Here is a 21,546-nt window from a genome sequence, read left to right as displayed (position 1 = left end):
TAAGTAACGTATAGGCCTAGTACTGGCGCCAACACTATCTCCAGAGAACAGTATTGATTAACTGGGAAATTCAGCTCGGGCAGTAGATTAATTACCTAAGTGGTGTCGGCAGAGGTCATGTGATCATTCCCAAAGAGACACGAGACGGCACACCACTGGCTGCAAGCAGTTTTGCTGTACTAGGAACAAGTGCACACTACATGTTACGGATATTACATCTTCAGGTGGTTTTAACACCTGAAGAAGGATGTAATATCCGTAACATGTAGTGTGCACTTGTTGCTAATACAGCAAAATTGCTTGCAGCCAATGTTGTCGTCTCTTGTGTCTATTTGGGTATTTTCTGAAGCCGTAGGAGCAATCCGGCTGAGACAAGGCACCGGCAAAAGTTACAGGTTTGTTTGACCTGTCACACGTGTTCTCCAGGCATCGACTGTGTGTGGTCATGTGATCATTACATGTACCGAATATTGCCAGTGAAGGAAATAAGATGTATCCATGTAGACTCTTGCCTGGGTGCAGATGGGAGTTTGTTTGACTCCCTTCCCATTGCATGCCCATTAAAGGACACCTGACCGGAGGCAAAGCTAGGTAAGCACAGAGGTATGTCTATGTTAGTTCCACATAGCTCTGTACGGTCTCCATTCCTGTCCTCGTGCCCCTCCCCTGGGGCCGGTAATCATTCCTTGAAAAATTGGCTAAAGTCAAATTTTCAGACAGGAAGAGGCGGACTTGCCACGGTGTTCACTCTTATCGCACTCCCATTCCTTCCTTAACTTGAAAGAGAACCTGAGCCTAAGCTCAGGTTCAAAATAACATACTTGCCTAAGGAGAGGGAAGCCTCTGGATCTTAATGAGGCTTCACACAGCATTAGACAGAGGCGTTGTCACAAGACAGATTCTAGTTACTTACCTATTAGTCTGATGAAGCAGGATTGCACCTCCGCGTTGCATTGTGGAGTAATCGAGTAAAGCTAATTGTTGCCTCAAACCGACAAAATCGAGAGGTAAGGCCACAGCTACCTCCCCTTTTTAAACTGATTTTAGCAATTTTATTCTTGTGGTGCTTCTGTTCAAATACCTATTGTTACATTTTGGTCCACCATTGGTGGAGGGATGTTATCCCCGATTTCCTGTTTACAGAGAGTAACTTCTTAACCTTTATGGGGTCAGGTTTAATCTCCCCCACCTGCTTAATTGGTGGTTGCCTCAGCAGTAACTCTCGTTTGTGAGCATCATTCTGGGTATTAAAAATACTGTTCACATCGCTGCCGTTTCCATCCGCCGTCCCCGCTCGTCCCGAAACGGATCGGAGACCAGAAGAAGCATAGGGGCTCCCAGCTGGATTATTAAAAATCAATGTGAACCTTACCTAGCAACAGGGAGGATTCCTAATTGATCCGCCATGAACCAAAGGGAGTTTTGCTGCAGGATTCCTATCGGTCTTTTCAAACCAACGGGGTGCCCTGCTTCTGCTGGTGTCTGATCCCCTGCAGTGGACCAAATGGCCAAATCCATGGGACACGTGAGTATGTTCCACGTTGTGGTCAGCTTAGTCCCTTCCCATAGTCTTCCATTGGGGTCTGGTTTGCGGTGGTGTGAAGGCATCCTATTAATAACATTGGATGCGTTAACCCCCCAATTTTGTGTTTTCCTGCGTTCTGTTTTTTTTCCTACAGAGTAAATGGAGCCTCAGGCTTTACCAGGGCTGTAGAATCGTTAAAAAATTATTCTGACCCCAACTCCTCAGTTTATGATACCACTGATTTCAGGTACCCAAAATAGTTTAGACTCCAACTCCTTAAGGTGGCCACTAATGGTCCAATTTCGAACGAAAAATCGTATGAGCGATCAGAAATTCTGATCGGATTGGTTGTAAATAATCTCCATTGGTGGACACAATCGATTATGAAGGAGTGAAAAAAAATGTCGTCCGAATGAATTTTCGTTGAACAAAAATTTGGATCTTCTTGTTGGTTGTGATAGATAGGAAGCAAAGATTGGTTCGTTGATGGTGTAGTGAACAATGTATTACAATATTTCACTTCCGATCAGAATTTCTGGTCGCTCGAACGATTTTTCGATAGAAATTGGACAGTTAGCGGCCAGCTTTAGTCTGATAGTTACCAGGGCTGTGGAATCGGTACAAAAATCATTCGACTCGGACTCCTCAGTTTACAAAACCACCAATTTCGACTCCAGGTACCCAAAAATTACTCAGCCCTGGGCTTTACAACTGAAATGTTACTTCATATACTTTTGGAGAATGACCGTTGGGAGAGCACATAGCATTTGTATTGAAACGGCAATGAAGTGCCCGAAACTTGGGATGTTGTATAAACTGCAGATGTTGTTCAGTTTAAGGTTTCATTGTTTACTTGTAATCAGACTCCTCAATCTTTCGAGAAGAATTGTTTGCAATGCATAAATGAATTTCAGACAATAGCTGATTACATTGAGCGCCTTTTCTTACAGACCCTAATGGAAATGGCTCTATGGTCTGCTGTTCTGTAGGCTCTCACTGCCAATATTCTCAGAGGGGATTTGGGGACATGTAGGGTCAGTTCTCAGTGTGGTCTGGGGAGGGGATGGGTTGTTTGTTCATTAAACAGACCCGGCATCTATAAAATGTGCCCTTGGTTTTAATAGGATATGAGTTGTGGAAGATAAAACGGCTGGTGGTTGGGGGCTCATGGTTTCGTTTCAACCGCTTTTTATTAAGATTTTCATAACAATGGAACATGAACATGCAAGAATTCCCCTGTGGGGGAGCCAAAAAAGACATTGTCAAACTTTTTCACAAACCAGAAACCCGCAAGGAGTCATAAATCTAGTATCAAACATTAGCCACAAGTCAGAAATATGCTATGAGGATTGGGCAAGAAATACATAATGCGAAGAGGAGTAAAAAGGAAGATAAGTTGAGTTCTAGTCCAACATGATAGTTACTGTGATTGTTGCACTTAAATGTACTCCACTGTATAGCACTTGTTGCACCACTGCAATGTCGTGTACCCTAGAAGAAGCTTCAAATATAAAAGGGCAAAACATGTTGCTTTTTGTGTGGGGCGGTGATGTAAGTGTAAGGGTGCGTTTCCACTAGTGCGGTGGGAAATCGCCGCGGATTCTCCGCAGACGAATTCGCATGCAGGAGCGAAATCGCATGCGGTTGTATGCGAATTTTACCGCGAATTCGCATACGATTTCGTATGGATGACGCTGTGTGCGAATTTAACCATGGCAGTGCCTGTGTGCTTTTTCATTGATTCCATGCGAAATCGTATGCGAATTCTCATGAAAATTCGCATGAAAAAACACCATGCGAATTCCCTATTAAATACATTGTATGCGAATCGCATGCGTGTGTGTGGTGTCCGAATTCGGATGGTTCTGCTGAGCAGATTTTTCCTGCACAAGAAAACGCTCTGTTTTCCTGACAAGTGGACACAGGCTCATTCACTTTTATTGGTTATGCGAATTTGCATGCGGGGAACGCATGCGAATTCGCGTTAGTGGAAACGCACCCTAAATGTAAATAGTTGTACATTAGTCATAGGGAGAGACTTGCCATTAACTGTAATATAATTTTGAAGCATTATTAAATGTAAAGATTCATAGTTAATACTGTTGTATTAGCATAGAATTGTGTTCCCATGTAAGTCACAAATTGTGTGTTTATAGTCTGACACCTACAATTAACCGCTCCACGACTAGTCTGATAAGAACAAGTGACTGCTCCGCAACTAGTCTGACACATACATCTGACCACTCCATCATTTGTCTGACGCGTACAGCTGACCGTTTCATGATTTGTCTTACGTTCTGGTGTCCGCTCCATGATCCACGCAAACATACCAACTTGTGTAGAGATCCTGGTTTAGGGGAGTATTCAGGGAGTCTGAGGGTGGATAGCTTGAATAGTGGGTTATGGATGAGCGGTAAAAACCTTGGCTTGTAAGTAAATTGGTTTGCATGCACTTTGCAAGATAAGCAAAACATTAGATTTTGACTTGATAAGCAAGGAACATCTTGCTATACAAGCACAGTATGGGTGCACAGTGGCCATCGACTGGCAGAGTCCACCAGCTTTTGGAGGGGGACAGCGACTGAACAGAGCAGGGCAGAATGACGGCAAGGGACCAGGTGGACTTCAAGGGGGCTGGAAGAAGCCCAGAGTAAGTTAAACTATCAGATTTAATTCACTATAGGCTTCCTTTAAAGGGGTCTTTTGGAGTCTGGTTTTGTTTATTGCAGATTTATTTACTGATATTTGTGAGCACAAGAAGAATCTAAAGGTTTGTGCACACTCTAGGCTATTCTCGGGCCATGGTGGCCAGTTGGGGCCATCTCGGCCAAGAATCCAGAATGTGAAACATCCTCCCCCCTCCCCTCGAGATCGCATAATGATTTGGCATACCGAAATAAACTATAAACTAAACAAGCCTCGCCCACAGCTTTTTCAGAGTGCCGTGGCACTGTAGCAAAGGCTTATGGGAGCTCAGTCTGGGCAGGAGGAGGAGGAGGTTACTAGTCAGAGATTTCAGAGGCAGAGGGGAGGAGGAGAGGGGGACTGAATTTGTCACATTACACACAGGCAAGCTGATAGCATCTCCAGCCCTCAGCCTGTGACAAACAGAACATGGCTGTCCTCATTGTATCACAGGAATAAATAATCATAAACTGTTGAAGCTGTTTTCAGCTAGATTTGCTTTGTAAGCTATCTAAACTTTAGATAAGATATATAGACAAGTTACTTGTTACAGTTAGTTGTTCATCTCGGATCCATCAGTCTTTGGCCGAATGCATTGTCCCCTTCTTACCCCTCTCGTCACTAGCCTCCGCGTCGTGTAGTGCGCTGTGTCCCTCCTCATAGCAACAGAGCCATCTCTCTCTCCAATAACTGAGCAAGGCGTCTGTACAGCGTCGGTGTTCTCCCCAGAAATTTTTTCCAGCCGGGTGGCATGAAAAAGTAGCCGGGTGGGGCGAGATGAGGGAATGGAAGGCTGACGTTTTCTGCACAACGCTGCTTACAACAGAGGAGATGGTGAGCCGATGACAGCCGGGTGCTCACCAAAACTAATAGCCTGGGGAGAACACTGCGCGTTCAGCTCCCGACCAGTCGCCAGAGGGATTCAGTCTCAATCTCTTTGGGTGATGAGCAATATTGATAGGTGGTTTCAATGCTGTGGCTGATACGTGTATTTGACTTGTGATGCAACCTTTGTTTTATTTGTTTAGTGTGCTTTAGTAGTTCCAGGTTGTTTCTACAGACTATAGAATGGAATCTCAGGTCCCTTCAAAGCTCCCCTTAGTTTTTTGTTTGTCTTATTTTTCGATTTGCATTGCTCTCAGTTCTCACTGGAATGCTTTAAATCTGTATTGAGTATATTTGGTACCAGTGCTGCCTGGGATGATTTCATGTATAAAGAACGCACTGTACCTCCTCCCCTCAAGATCTGTACACTACACGTTACTATTTTCTGGTAACATACCGTATGTCTTAATGGGAGGGGGGGGGGGGGGTGTTCAAGCCAGACTGACTTTGTCATTGTCTCTCCTCCTCATAGGGGGGACTCAGGAAGCAGATGGTCAACTTAAAAAATCCTCCAGGCTCTTCTGATAGCACAGAAAGCCCGGAAAGCTGTAGTATGGTTAGCATGAGGCACAGATGAATGCTGCTGAGCGATTCAGAGAATGAGGAGGGCTGCACACAGAAGTATGGTCTTATGAGAAACACGACACCATAGTAAGCAGATCTGACCATAGTATGTAGAGAGAGACCATAGAGTTGCTGTGAAGGGTCTGAAGACTTTTGTTCAGTGCTACAGAAGTTGGTGGAACTCTAAAAATCAATAGTATTTAACTTATCAGAGCAAGAGAAGGGTACAATTAAGTAAAGGAAGAGAGCAGAAGTGAGAGGAGGCGAGAGGAAGGGGTGGAGGGGAGGGTGAAGTAATTCTTGAATTTTGGGGAGGAGATGGGAAGGGAGGGAACCAAAGCTCTGAACAGTCTCTGTATCCACCAGGAATAGAATCAATATGGATATCTACATATGTAGCTCACGGCACTGAAGACCAGCCTGAAGCACCCAGATCCTCGAAGGGGAGGTGAAGGTAAGGATCCAGGGCAGATTGATTAGAAGTTCATCATCTATTGTATATTGCAGAGGAGTGAACAGACACCCGTGTCTCCAGATATCGCATGCGCAGCCATTGCCAGTGTCTGTATGTGTGTGCGGGAAAGTTTCTCTGAAGCCTGATTCTGATTCTGGTACACACCATGAAATTTTCATTTCAGTTCCTATTCAATTGAGTGATCAGATCGATATACACACCCAATGTTAGCCAGTATTTGATCAGTATTGTCCAGCATGTCCGATCTGCTTCCGATCAAGAAAGAGATCGCTCCCTGACAATCAGCAGGCTGTATATGACGTTTATCTGATCATTTTCTCGAACTGAAAAGTTGTCCACCAGGTCTAATGCCTGGAATACACCATGCAATTTCCCTTCAGATAGATGGTCGAACAGATCCGATCTGATTTCCGATTGTTTGTCTGATCGATTTTTCCAATCACTTCTATACAAAAAATGATCGGAAATCCGGTTGGACCTGTCAGAAATTATCTTTTTGACCGTATATCTGAAGGAAAATTGCATGGTGTGTACCAGGCGTTAGTCTGCCGGGGATCTATCTAATGCCGATCCTACGCTAGTAGATGTTTTTAGTTGAATAGAGGTTTGATTTGTTGAATCACATTGGAATAATTTGGGGACCTCAGTCAGTCCTTTTCAGGCAAAATAGCAATCTGAGGTTGCATGAAAAAGGCAGATTTGTTTATCGATGTAATATGGGATTGACCACGGCTCGCTACTTTGTTCAAAGCTAGCGGTGGCGATTTTTGCATTTATTTTTGTGAACCAATTTCTGCTGAGATCTGATCAATGCCAAGGCCACTACATACGGTAATCGCTTCTATGATCAGGGTGATAATAATTGTTTCTAGTTCGAGCGCTGGGTCGTCGGTTCCAAGACAGAGCACTCTCTGCATGGAGTTTGTATGTTCTCCCGGTTTTTTGTTAATGATTACCACTATCCAAAGCATCTATAGAATGGATCATTACCAGCACAGGACCAATAAAGAGCTAATAGTGACGTTAAGGGACGGCCCCGGTGCAGTTGCACTGGGGCCTATTGTGATGCCACTGGTTATGATATATTTTTGTTGTGTAAACTGTGGTAAGTAGATTAAAAAAGTTAAAAGCAAAAAACATTGTTTACACTATATGTCCAAATCCAGAGCTGTTCAGAGGTAAATCATTTATCCACGTTTCACTATGTATAACACAGGGCTCAACTTACCAACAGTCCTTTGTTGTGCACATACGCGGCCAGCATTTCCTCCTTGTTCTAAAAGATTATCTACAGCATAAAATCTACTACCACAGAAAGAAAAAAATTGTAGCAAAGCAGCATTCAAACAGTTAAACACAGCACTTTGTTCTTCAGTGGAAAGCTCCTTGTTACAGTGGGCAGCTTCTGGACAAATTCGAAGATGTGATAACATCCTCTTGTATTTACTTTCCTTTGTCAGATACATTTAGTAAACATTAGCCAAGTGCTGAAACTGAGCTCTCTCTGCTTCTAGCATGTGTGCAGCTGAGAAGTGATCACTTGATAGATTTTAATATATAAATACAGCTGCTATGCAATGACTGCTTTCAGAGCAGATAAACTGTACTTTGTGACCTTGTAATTTGTAAACCGACAATATTACTAAATAAAAAGTAGGAAAACACATTTTTATTGAATGTCATATCAGAGTTTTATCCCACTTTAACGAAAGCTTTAGCCATTCTCTACCGTAGCCAAAGCTAAAAGCTAAACTCTGTCTAGACATTGACTTTAATCTGCAGTTTGGCAGAGACTGGACACATCTGTCACATCTGTGATTACCTGGTGGCTTTCCTTTGGTGGGAAAAATTTAAGAAATCAGTTTGTGTTCGGTTCCAACAAGGAAAGTGATTCACTGTTCCTCTTCCCAGATAGTAATGTACCTGCACCGTGTTCCCGGCGGAAAGGACTGAATGAGCCCGTCCAGCACACACAGTTACCGCTGGCCGGCTGTGAGCCGTTACGGGCAGCCAGACAATTGGCTCGCTTGTCGGCTCGTTTCCAGAGCAGTCACAGCAGGATGATATTTGCAGTAGACTCAGCGGCCTCCCTGCCCGGCATGCTGGAACATGTGCTCGCTCTTACACATGCCCTGAATGTTTCAGGCTCAAACTCCTTGGCTGCACCTTACTTCTCACACAGCGTCTCTGCACAAGAGGAATACTCAGCTATTACGAATTAGTTTGTTTTGCAATAGTTCATGTTTCTTGCCCTGAGTTATTGATTTTTCAAGCTCTTCCCCAGAAACAGATGTTTGCCTGGGTAAGAAGCTCACTGTCGGAGTTTTTAATCCACGTATGAGCTTTTTGATTGGCTGAAGTCAAAGGACGCTAAAGCCTCTTAAAGTACCCCTGTACCCTACTGTAAGCCTTTTCACATTGTTGCGGTGTGGCAAATTGCCGCACTGCTACCGTAGCCTAATGAAAGTCTGTGGGGAAGCTCATACTTTGCACGTTGCGGTACGTTGCGCTGGAAGTGCCTGATGTTATGCTAGCGCAGAACTACGTTCCCCCGCTGCTGCGTCAATCAGCGTCGGCCCGGAATAGTCTGTGGAGACGCAGGGTTAGCGTTGCAACGTCGCGGCACGCATGCGCGGAAGCTTTGTTTCCGTGCACTTCCACATACCTGAAGCGTCACTTCCTGCTTGGTCATATGCCAGACAGGGAATACCGTGCACTAATGCAGTGTCCCCTGAAGGCCTGTTTTTGGCGATGTGGTGCGGCGGGTGTGCCGCAACGCTCATGCCAATATGCAGTTTGAAACCAGCCTAAAAGATACCTTATGCTGGATACACACGGTGCGTTTGCGCACTCGATTTTCCCGACGATTCCCGTCGATTCGTTTATTTCCAACATGTCCGATTTGGATTTCGATGGATTGTTAGGTCGATTCGCATGCAAAGTATGCCAAATCGACCTAACGATCCATCGAAATCCAAATCGGACATGTTGGAAATAAACAAATCGACGGGAATCGACGGGAAAATCGAGTGCGCGAACGCACCATGTGTATCCAGCATAAGTCCTAAATAGAATCAGAATTGGATGTGCTGTGTGTGTGGAGGTGCGCATAGGCTTACCGCACCTCCCGTAGCTCGGTGTGTCTCCTTCCAATCATCTGTAAACTGCCTCGTTCTAAAGCCCTGGCCGGCACAGGCGCAGTAAGTCCGCGGGAAGCCGTAGCACACACCCAGGGCGTCCATTTCCGATTCTATTTAGGACTAAGGTAGCCTTCAAAGACAACCTGAACTGAAAATGAAAAGTAAAAATAAACATAAACAAGTCCTACTTACCTCCTGTGTAGTCAACTGATCAATCTCTTTCTTTTCTCCTGTGTCTTGTTTGTCCACTGTGATCGATGGAATTCTGTGTCCTCTATTTTGAAAATGGCCATTACCCCATAACAGTTTCCTAGTCAGCACACTGTTAAACTGTAATATGTCCCACTTAGGGAGGCTATAGGGAAACATTGACATTAACTTGCACATTCAGTTGTAACTGACAGCAGCTGATATATAACTGACAGCAACTGGTATATATCATTTCTGACAAAATATTGTCAGAACTGGAAGGGATCACTGTAAGAAGAAAATGGTGAGCTTCTGAGAGGAACTGACAGTGAGGTAAGTATTTTAATATTCATTTGCAGCTACGTCATGTGTTTATTTTTAATAATTTTACTCAGTTCAGGTTCCCTTTAAAGCCCTGTAAAACAGCGACAGGTACAAGGAGTAGGTGAGTTATGCATTGTTGTGGTTTTTTTTTTTTTTTTTTTTTTTTTTTTTACAGGGCTTTAAAGTACAGCGGTATAAGGGGGCGTTCCTAGGGAGGATAACTGCCATTTCCTTCCCGCCCATATTTGACGTTCTTATCAGACAGACTTTGGCTGACTATAACGCGGACCCCTGGGGGCAGTGCACAGAGGGAATGGTGCTGTGACATATGTCACAGCACCATTCACCAAATGACACCCTTAGTAATCAGACCCCCTTTCAGTTCAGGGGTACTTTAATGCTCGTACACATGTGCAACCTTTTCTGCATGACCAACATGACAAACCACCACACAACCAAGCGATTGCTCAACTTTTTTTCACGCACCAACCAACTGACCGAACTCATTTGCATACTGCGCACACAAGAAAAATGACGGACTGCACAATGTGGCCACATTCAAAACACAATGCCAACTGCATGACATCAGCCCAACAGTCGCTTGAGTTGAACTGCCTGTTCAATTAGGCAATCCACCTGTTGTCAGTCGCTCGTCTCGTCCTTTGCCACGTGTTCACATGCCCAACTGTCGTCCAACAGACCAGGTTTGGACGATAGTTGAGCGGATAAGTTGCACATGTGTACAGTCAGTGGCAGGGATCTTTAGCCGATCCCTCGGGTGAAGGTTGTGGGGTGAGCGCTGTACACAGGCTAGTGACACGTTCTGTTGCTATGGAGGAGGAGGAGGGCTGACACTCAGTGGGAGGGGCAAGGAGAACTCTGCTCTTGGCTGAGACGATGCGTCACTCTGATCTTTAGGAAACGCATTTGGACTGCTGTACACATGCTAGGTTCCTATGCTGAGAAGCTGGCCATACACTAGTTGATTTTTTCCCATTGATATCTGCCCAATTTGATCGTTTGAATTAGCTTGAAATCAATGTCCCAATATCGCAGACTGATCGATTCTCGGACGAAATCGGTTTAATCAGTTGATCATACGGGATGGAAGATGTTGATTGGTAGCAGATTGATGGCCCATAGCATTGCACTGCAGCGAGTAGTGCAATGCTGCCGTTGGAAAATCTATGTGCAGTGTGTGGAGGGATTCCATCAGACAGATGCCACTCTGATCAGATGTTATGGCCACGTTGACCTATATATGGCAAGCCTAAAATGGACCTGAACTCAGAACTTCCTCTCTGCTCTAAAGGATAAGCAACAGCATAATAACCTTTAAATAAAAAAATATCTTTGTTACAGCTGATACAAATCCTGCAATAAATCTGCAGCCTGTCTGCTTCCTGCTTTCATGGAAGCAGACATAGGGTTAACATCCTGTGTTTACAAATCAGCTGCTCTGCTGAGACAGCCAGCTGACACAGCTGAGAGATCAAATTACAGTGGTGATTAGTCAAAAGTGAGGGGGAATTAGACAGGCTAAACTCTCTAAATACACACACGGTGCATTTCTCTAGGCTTTCCTTTTGCCCTGTGCAAGAGTTCAGGTCCACTTTTGACACGTTCCCTATATCTGGTCCCAGCGCCCAGATTAACATCATGCAGGAGCGGAGGCGCCCAATCTCACTGCATCAGTCCTGAGTCTCCTCCTCCTATTGACACCGTGAAATAAACATGAAGTGGCAATGGCAGGAGGCTGGCTCTGAATCAAAACAAGACTCAACTGAGCCGATGGAGAGATGGGTATAATACCGCACTCTCTGTTAGTGGCGTGGAGACGCTATAGTGAGCTGAAGGAAAATCCATCACTGTAATCAGACTACTATAACTGTGAGCACTGCAGATGAGATCACCAGTGCCAGATTTACATCTTATGAGCCTATAGGCACAAAACGGTGCAGTGCGTCACACCTTGCCGATCGGTACAAGCCACACCCCTGTTAGGCTGCTGCCACACCTGTCTAGCTTTTTGCAGTTTTGCCTTGGGTTTTCTTGATTAAAACTGTTTTGCTTTGTCTGCACACCTATGGATAACTGTGAGTGTTCTACTTAAAGAGGAACTCCACTGAAAATAATGTAATAAAAAGTGCTTTAATTTTTACAATAATTATATATAAATGGTTTAGTCAGTGTTGGCCCATTGTAAAATATTTTAAATCTCTGATTTACATTCTGACGTTTATTACATGGTGACATGTTTTACTGCTGACAGGTGATGTAGCTGCTGCATGCTTTTTTGGCAGTTGGAAACAGCTGTAAACCGCTATTTCCCACAGTGCAACAAGGTTCACAGACAGGAACCTGCCAGGAGTACCATGGTCCTCAGAGTTTCTTGTGGGAGGGGTTTCACCACAACATCAGCCATACAGAACCCCCCTGATGATCCGTTTGTAAAAAGGAATAGATTTCTCATGTAAAAGGGGGTATCAGCTACTGATTTGATTGGGATGAAGTTCAGTTCTTAGTCTAGGTTTCTCTTTAAGGTATTATTCTTATAATAAATATAAATTGGACAATCTTATAAACTCCCTGTCTCTGAGTCCTGTTGTGTCCCTGTGCCTGGTGTGCATGCGCAGCACACATGCGGTCTTCAGAGAGAAGAGGAGGAAGGGTGAGTGGGGAGGGGCATGTGCGCATGCATTTGTGTGTGCACGCAGGGGAAATCAGCCGTGCCCATGTTGCAGGAAGGAGGCCGAGGCGTAACGCCAGGACAACTGAAGCGAGAGCGTGATATGGAGGCTGCCATATTTATTTCCTTTTAAAGGACAAGCGAGTTGACGTGTGATATAATGAGATAGACATGGGTATGTACAGTGCCAAGCACACAAATAACTAGGCTGTGTTGCTTTTTTTTTTTCTTTATCTGCCTGAAAAAGTTAAACATCAGGTATGTAAGTGACAGTTTCTGTCTGGGTCAGACAGAATATCCCTCAGCATAACCCTCACTGATAAGTAATTACAGCCATAACACACTTTCCTGTCAGTAAATGGCTTCTGAGAGCAAGAAATAATTCATAGATATGAGCTCTGGCTTACTTTAATGAAGGTGTCATTGAGCAGAGACAATGAAACAGTAAAAACGTAAAAACTAGATTGAAATGTAAAGTAAAACTGTGGGATAGCCGTTTTTAGGAGACTGAGGGATAAATAAAAACATTTTCTCATCAGTTTATTTTCACCTCGGATGTCCTTTAAGCAATACCAGTTACCTGGCTATCCTACTTATCCTCTGCCGCAAATACTTTTGGCCATACACCCTAAACACGCATGCAGCAGATCAGGTGTTTGTGACATTATTGTCAGATCTGACAAGATTAGCGGCATGCTTGTTTCTGGTGTGATTCACACTACTGCAGGCAAAAAGATCAGCTGGGCTGCCAGGCAACTGGTATTGCTTAAAGAGAAACCGTAACCAAGAATTGCACTTCATCCCAATCAATAGCTGATACCCCCTTTACCATGAGAAATCTATTCTTTTCACAAACTAATCGTCAGGGGGCTCTGTATGGCTGATATTGTAGTGAAACCCCTTCAACAGGAAACTGTGAGGACCATGGTCCTTGCAGTTTCCTGTCTGTGAACTGGCTGTTTCCAGCTGCCAAAAAAAGCAAGCAGCATCTCCTTCCAGTGACATCACCTGCCAGCAGTAAAAATGTCATCATGTAATAAATGTCAGAATGTAAATCAGGGAGAGGAAAGATTTTACAATGGTCAAACACTGACTAAATGATCTATTAATGAATATTGTAAAAATTAGGCAATTTTATTCATTGTTATTTTTACTACAGTTCCTCTTAAAGCATTGCTTTTCCACGTAGCTGTAGGAGTGCATTGTTCAGCTGTATGTATGCTCAGTGCTGCCCGTGATCTGGATGCATCCGCCTCGTGTTTTGTGCTAGTCTTGGTCTATGAGAGGAAGGGCAGGATGGACCCCATTACTTCCTTCCTCCATGATAAGGTCATTGATACTGTGGAAAAACCCTGGTCAGGAAATGCCTATAGAAAACACAGCACTAACCTCAGCCAGACCGCCAAGACTGCAATTGACTCACTCAGTAACCATTTCCTGTACTAAGATCTGTCAGGTGATCCTGACTGGTGATGGTCATGACTGAGGCGGCCGATAACGACCACATGAGGCAATTATCCGGCGTGTGTACAGCAGCCCCTGATGAACAGCTGCTGCTTGGCTAGGGATCTGCCCGGCGATCAGCTAAGGCAAGTGACAGCCGATTGCTTTGTTTGCCCCGCCCATTGTGCGACGTCACGTGCGCGCACTCCGTCCCTCTGCCTTCCCGCATAGCATCAAAACATGTCGTCAGCTGTGCAGCTGGCATGCATCTGTATAGTCCAGCTCATTGATGTAGCCTGAGGGATCAGGTCCTGATCACCCGACGGGCAATATCAGTCAGCCTGTTTGTTCGGGCCTTAGGAGAACTCATGGAGAAGCATGTGATTTGTTTGATCAGCTGATGGATTTGCAAAGCTCTGATTTGCTGTGAGTGATCACATCCTGCTTTAACACATGATCATGACTAGCAAATCAGAGACTTGCATATCTATCACCTGACCAAACCGATCACATGCTTCTCCATTAGTTCTAGTCCTAGACATGACTATCGCTAATCCTCACCCTCTTCCGGCCTACAAGCTGATTTTTACTAATTGTACAGAAAACCAGGGTCAGTTAAAGCCACACAGTGGCCCCAAGGCATTATTTACACATAGCTCATTAATAATCACATCACACTACTAACTATACATTGTAATAACTGCAAACTAAAGGTGGCCACGCTCCTTACAATTTTATATATCGCTTTTCAATCTGAGAATTACAATACATTTTTCAGATTGATTAGTTGGATTTGTCAAATGTTACAATGTACCACACACCTACGCTCAAATTTTCCTCAGTTATGATACAAATGATTGAAAACTTTGAAAAAACTTTTTGCTTCTCTACATTACGAAATTGTCAGTCTACCACACACCATACAATGTTGCAAAACGATCATTTTTATCAAATTGCTTTAATGTCGGACCATTATATTGTATTGTGTGTGTGGCCACTCTTCAGGTGGCCACACACGTTACAATAAAATGATCCGATTTTACAGTAATTCGATAAAAACGATCGGATCTCCCGAAAAAAATTGAAAGCTTTTTTTTCAATCGACTGCAAAATCCGATCAGATTTCCTGTTTTCTTCAATTTTTATTGATCTGGAATGCCAGATATTTTTCTTCAATCTTTCTAAAGATTGTATGGTGTGTGTTAGATTGTCAATTTATTAATATACACACCCTAGCAATTTTGTTAGTTTCCAATCATTTTTATCATCATTGGGGAAAAATTTAACATAGGTGTGTGGTACATTGGTCATATTTTTGAAATGTTACAATCGGTCAGAAAAATGATTGCAATTCTTAAATTAAACAGATTTTTAAAAAAAATTGTATGGTGTGTGGCCACCTTTAGACAGACGCACGCACGCACGCACACTTACTTTCTCTCTCCCCTCACCCCATCCCCCATCGATAACCCTTGCAGCATCTTAGCTCACAGATCAGTAGAGTAACCATGTACTCTCCGTAGCGTGTCAGCAGTATATATTAGGAAGTAGTTGTGTTTCCTGTGGTAAGGTTCATTTTCGATGTCATTTCCTCCATTCCTTTCCCATCGCTCAGTTAGCCGGGTTAAGAAATAGAATTGGTGAGATTTTAGCTAGTTTAGCATTCATGTCATTTGTGATGCTGAAACCTCTGAATCCCTCATGTGAGTCTCGTATGTGACAAACCGAGATGCCGACTGCACTGTCCTGTAATAGATCCATGTGGTGCTTTTACGTCTGTGTCTGCAAAGTACTTACATTACATGTTTCTCTTTACCGCTGTATGTGACGTATTAGGGCCTATTTACATTAGCTGCGAACCTCGGACGTTTTATGCACGCAATTTCTGATTCAAAATTGCAGCCTATTGAAATCAATACGATGCTGTCGAATCGCAAAAAAAAACTATATGATGCATGTTGCGGTTTTCTGAAGCACCCATACTAATCCCCATAGCCATGCATGGAGGGGCAGCACGGTGGCGTAGTGGTTAGTGCTCTTGCCTTGCAGCACTGGGTCTCTGGTTCGAATCTCAGCCAGGGTACTATCTGCATGCTATGATTAAGGAGCCACACATCGCTCCGATACGCGTGAGCTTTTTACTTGTACACTGGTGATGGATTAAGATGGATTTACAATAAAGTATTTTTTCTACTTCACCCTACCTCTTGGTGTATCGGGACTTCCTTGGATATTTATGGACTTTTGGCATTGATCTCCCTGCTCCCATCTGTGTACACACGTAAGTGTAGCGGTCTACCTTTTTGCTTTGCATTACTATCTGCATGGAGTTTGAATGTTCGCCTCGTGTCTGCGTGGGTTTCCTCCGGGCGCTCTGGTTCTCTACCACTTCCCAAAAACATACAAATAAGTTAATTTATTCCCCCCCTAATATTGGCTCTAGACTACAATATATACACTACACGATACATACATAGACATGTGACTATGGCAGGGATTAGATTGTGAACTCCTCTGAGGGAGAGTTAAGTATCAAACTATATACTCTGTACAGCGCTGCGGAAGATCTCAGCACTATATTAATACTAAACAATAATAATAATAATGCATAGCACAGCAAAGGAATAAGATTGTGAATTCAGTATGGAATAATCTGATTGAAAAACAATTGTTCTTTAAAAATTGGGTACCTAGAGCTGTCATCTGAACCTTCTTTTTCAGAATAATCATTAAAAGTACTAATAAAAAGGCCCACCCATAAAAAAAGGGCGCTAGGCCACGGCCGCTTGCCCCCCCCCACAATGCGTGCAAAGCTGCGTCCTGATTGCCCATCCCCATCGCTGTCCAAAGTATATGCACACAGGGAGATGTTGCTTGCTTGGCAGTTGGAAAAAGCTGTTATTTCCCACAATGCAATGAGGTTCACAGACAGCAAACTGTCAGGTCTGGAAGCAGGGACACACACACACAGGGACACTTAGGTATTATTATATAGGATAGGTGTTTCAAATGCACTTTGGAATCACCTGCAATTCCACAAACACTAAGTTAATGAAAGTCAATGGAAGTAAATTGCAATCGCTGGTACTGCAGCATTTTTTACGATCCAAAACAAAGTTAAAGGGGCACTATGGCGAAAAATTGTAAAATTTAAAATATCCGCAAACAAACAAATAAGTACGTTTTTTCCATAGTAAAATGAGCCATTAATTACTTTTCTCCCATGTTGCTGTCATTTACAGTAAGTAATAGAAATCTGACAGAAGTGACAGGTTTTGGACTAGTCCATCTCTTCATCGGGGATTCTCAGGGATTTATTTATTTTCAGATGCTTTTAGTGAATGGCAGTTGCGCTGTCCAACTGCCAAAAACTGTGTAGCGAGCAGGGAAGCTGGCCAGCATTATTGTTTAAATCCTTTTTAGGGAATATCGTTATAAAGAATAAAAGCCTTGCTGAGAATCCCCTATGATGAGATGGACTAGTCCAAAACCTGTCACTTCTGTCAGATTTCTACTACTTACTGTGAGTGACAGCAACATAGGAGAAAAGCCATTTATGGCTTATTTTACTCTGGAAAAAACATACTTCATATTTGTCCATGTTTGCACATACTTTAAATTTTACAATTGTTTGCCGTATTGCCCCTTTAAAGCTGGCCACTAATGGTCCAATTTCTAGCGAAAAATCGTTCGAGCGATCAGAAATTCTGATCGGATTGGTTGTAAATAATCTCCATTGGTGGACACAATCGATTATGAACGAGTGAAAAACATGTCGCCTGAATGAATTTTCGTCAACGAAAATTTGGATTTCCTTGGTGGTCGTGATAGATAGGAAGCAATGATTGGTTAGTTGATGGTGTAGTGAACGATTTTTCGTCCGATCAGAATTTCTGATCGCTCGAACGATTTTTCACTAGAAATTGGACCGTTAGTGGCCAGCTTAAGGATCGCTGCAAAATCACTTTTCAGTCGCTCGTCCAAAACTATTTTGCAGAGATTTTACTACCTCCAAAATGAAAAATCGGAAATGCTGTACAAATTGCTAGCATGAAATGAAAAAGCGAATTAAAATCAACTGAAAAAAGAGGAACTTTAGCAAAAAGGGGGAAAAAAATAAATACGTTGCAAAATATCAACAAAAGTTTGATATTCACCATGTAGATTGTTCATATTGTGTTTGATCCACAATTGCCCTGCATGTTCTCATCTTTATTACTGGCAGACCTCTAAAGAACTGCCATTATCTGTACCCACACCTCCTAACATTGCAACAGGCTAAAGGTTATATATATATATATATATATATATATATATATATATATATATATATATATATATATATATATATATATATATATATATATATATATATATATGTATGTGTGTGTATATGTATATGTATGTATGTATATATATATATATATATATATATATATATATATATATATATATATATATATATACATACATACATACATACATACATACATACATACATACATACATACATACATACATACATACATACATACATACATACATACATACATACATACGCACAGTTGAAAACAGCCGTTAATTCCCACATTGCAACAAGAGGCTCCCAAAGTGTGATGTCAGGACCTAGGTGCTGACATCAGACTGTGGGAGGGGCTACATCACAATAGCAACCATACAGATTTCTCTGATGATCTATTTGAGAAAAGGTAAAGACTTCTGGTGGGAAATGGGGTATCCGCTACAGATTGGGATAACACTCAGTCCTTGGTAACTGTTCCTCCCATTCACTCCCTGGCTTCCTCTCCTTTTGCAGCAGAGGGGAAGTCACAGGAAGTAGAAATATGGGAAATGGGGGAGCGATGCTTTCTGTTCCTAGTGAGAGGGAGGAACATGTTTACTCAAGTAAAAAAAGATTTGCGGTTAATGATATGAGATGTGCCGATTTATGTTAGGTCATTTTTCACTGTATGTGCCCTTTACTATTTACTCCTCATTTGTTAGTTGATTATTTTTAAAACACATTGTTGACAAGAGAAAAAGTGCCTCTTTAAAACATTATTGGACATGTCACAGCACAGTTGTTGGCACAGGCTTGCTGTTACACACAATGCATTTGTCCCCAAAGGGGAATCCTTACCCTTCAGCAAATGGCAAAGTACTTCAATCTGTGGGTACTTCACACATGACCTTTATCCCTGAAAGAAATTAGTGTACAAGGTTCTGATAAAATCCTGGCTTCCGTGTGTAAGTTTAAATTTAGGTCAGAATTATTTTTTCTGAGTTTTGGCATTAGCAGGGAGAGGGGTTAGAAAATGTCAAGTTCCTTTTTCTGTTTTGTACCTCATCTTCTTGTTGTCCTGATCTCGTCACTGAGAATAGGTCGTAGTCTTTTCACAAGTGACATACTGTCAGGGTATATCCACAAAACATTGGTAAAGTTTACCTGAAAAAGCCCCTGATGAGTTGCCGTAGCAATGGCCCGACTCTGGCTGTGAGGTTTGAGCTGCAAGCTGAGCCCAACTTTGTTTGTTTTTAATGCAGTAAGTTTGTGGGGCCCGAGCGGGTAGCTTAACAGGTATAGCTAAGTCCATTGCCCCCCTAGTGAGGCTGGTCCGGCGGCGGTGGCATATCTCGATACCCACACTGCTATTTGTGTCCTAAAGTGCTAGGCATATTTTTAAATATTTTTAATAAAAAGCCCTGAGGGTATGTTTACGCTATTTGGAGCTTTTTTTGCTTTGTGAGGTGTGCTGGAAGACCCTCTACAGGAGGGAGGAGGAAGGCAGACGGAGATTGCCTGAGAGGCTGGTGGTGGCCATACACTGCGCAAGCGCAAATAGACTGGAGGTCTCGGCATCTGTTGAGTCGTTACCCTTAAGCCTCATCTACACGATACAGTTCCATGTGCGAGTGATCGAATTCGATTGGATTGATTAAATCCGACATGTCCGATCGGGACTCAATAGATAGTGTGGTCGATTTTCCATTCATACCTAACCAAAATCGATCACACTATCGATCGAGTCCCGATCAGACATGTCAGATTTAATCGATATCGATTGCATGTGGAATTGTGATGTGTAGATGGGGCTTTAGGGGGAGCACTATGTGCATTTCAGAGGTGGTTGACTATTGTTTTTCCAAGAAGGTATGACATCATAGTGCCTGTGGAGTCGATAACCAGATTTGAGCGCTACTCTATAAATTTTGAGCCAATCATAATGCTTGGCTTCAAACGGGTTGGAAGTTTGGGATGTGAGAAAAAGGGCGTAGGGTTCTCTCTATTGGCTTCTACATATAGCAAATACTTTTTAATTTTGACTTTGTGAACACTGCCACATTTTTTTTTTCCATTAAAAAAGTTATCATGCCTAATTAAATAAATATTCTTTCAAATGTGTACGAAATTATAGACTAAAATTGCTAAAGGTGGCCATACACTTATAGATTTGCAGCAGATTCGACCATCTGATAGATTTCTGTCAGATGCCAAGTTGAATCTGACAAGGAATCTATCTGATGTGTGCCACACACTAGGAACATATTTTCAATAGATTTCATTCTGAAATCTATTGGAAATCAATCTAAAAGCATTCTTGGACCACTAGATCCAATGCAACTCTACCGGCCATCGATCCGCTGCCAGCAGCAGATCGACCTAGATTTTCCATCCTGTCAGATCAAATCGATCGAAATTGGCCGCAAAACGATCGATAGATTTGATAGAATTGATTTTTGATCTATCGATTCCATAGAATAGGTTGATCGATCGATGGCTGAAATCGACCAGTGTATGGGCCCCTTAAGTAGAACTAGCTTGTTAGGTGATTGTAGCTCTGTGTACCGAAATACCGTAATCCAGTTTATACTAGGCAACACCCTCATGACTTAAACAGTGTAAAGAGAGAACAAGTAAACGTAAAAAGATTGACGTATTATTCCAAGTAAATACGAAACTGTTTAAGAAAAAGGCATCCGGAAGCATCCAATGGATCTACATTGTCCTGTAATCAGCAGAAAAGTCAGTGTTGTATAATGCAGGTAGAGTTTTGTACATAGTTGGAGTGTTTAGGTGGTTGGGGGTAGGTCCCTAAGCAGCTTTAGTGAAACTGGTGTGCTTGGTGTTTACACACCACTTCTTCATCTTTAACCACAAAAATGTGTCCGTTTCCAAGGAAACTGTAACATTGCCTATATTATAAATATGTACTCTGTGGCTGTTTGTAGGTGGTGTAGGCCCATTTCATGTTTCATGCTGACTTCACTCTTTTTTCGTGGCTTTATCGCTTGTTGTAGGTTTTACGAATTGACATTTACTGACCTGTGTTGTGGTAATTACTGCACAAGTCGGTAATTTACCTCGCTGCTCTATAATTTCAGCCTTATAAATTGACATTTCCTAAATGCTGGGTAAAGTCAGCTGTTTTCTGCATTACTGCATGTGGTAATGCTTTATGAATTGACCCCATAGAGGGTGCATTTCTTTTTCCTTCTGTCCTGTGCAAGAGTTTATGTCCACTTTAAAGCCAATGGAAACCGCTGGTTTAAAAAAAGAAACCAGATACTTACCTAAGGAGAGGGAAGGCTCTGGGTCCTAATGAGCTTTCCCTCTCCTCTCCTGGTG

The 21,546-nt window shown here is 42.7% G+C and overlaps 1 protein-coding gene across 7 annotated transcripts in view; it reads left to right on the top strand.

Annotated features, from left to right (window-relative positions):
* The window catches only part of ST3GAL6 (ST3 beta-galactoside alpha-2,3-sialyltransferase 6), a 242,363-nt gene that overhangs the window by 28,918 nt on the left and 191,899 nt on the right, over nucleotides 1–21,546 (top strand). The window contains exon 1 of one of the 7 annotated variants that reach the window (XM_068270628.1): nucleotides 6,026–6,113. The exons of the other annotated variants lie outside the window; for them this stretch is intronic. The gene's annotated coding sequence lies outside the window, so the exon portion shown is untranslated. Of the gene's footprint in view, nucleotides 1–6,025; nucleotides 6,114–21,546 lie in introns of those variants that run through there. 7 annotated transcript variants of the gene reach the window in all.

This window comes from Hyperolius riggenbachi, chromosome 2 (assembly GCF_040937935.1).
Source record: "Hyperolius riggenbachi isolate aHypRig1 chromosome 2, aHypRig1.pri, whole genome shotgun sequence".
Taxonomy (NCBI): domain Eukaryota; kingdom Metazoa; phylum Chordata; class Amphibia; order Anura; family Hyperoliidae; genus Hyperolius; species Hyperolius riggenbachi.
The sequence above is the reverse complement of the archived record's forward strand: the minus strand, read 5'-3'. Positions and strand labels throughout refer to the sequence as shown.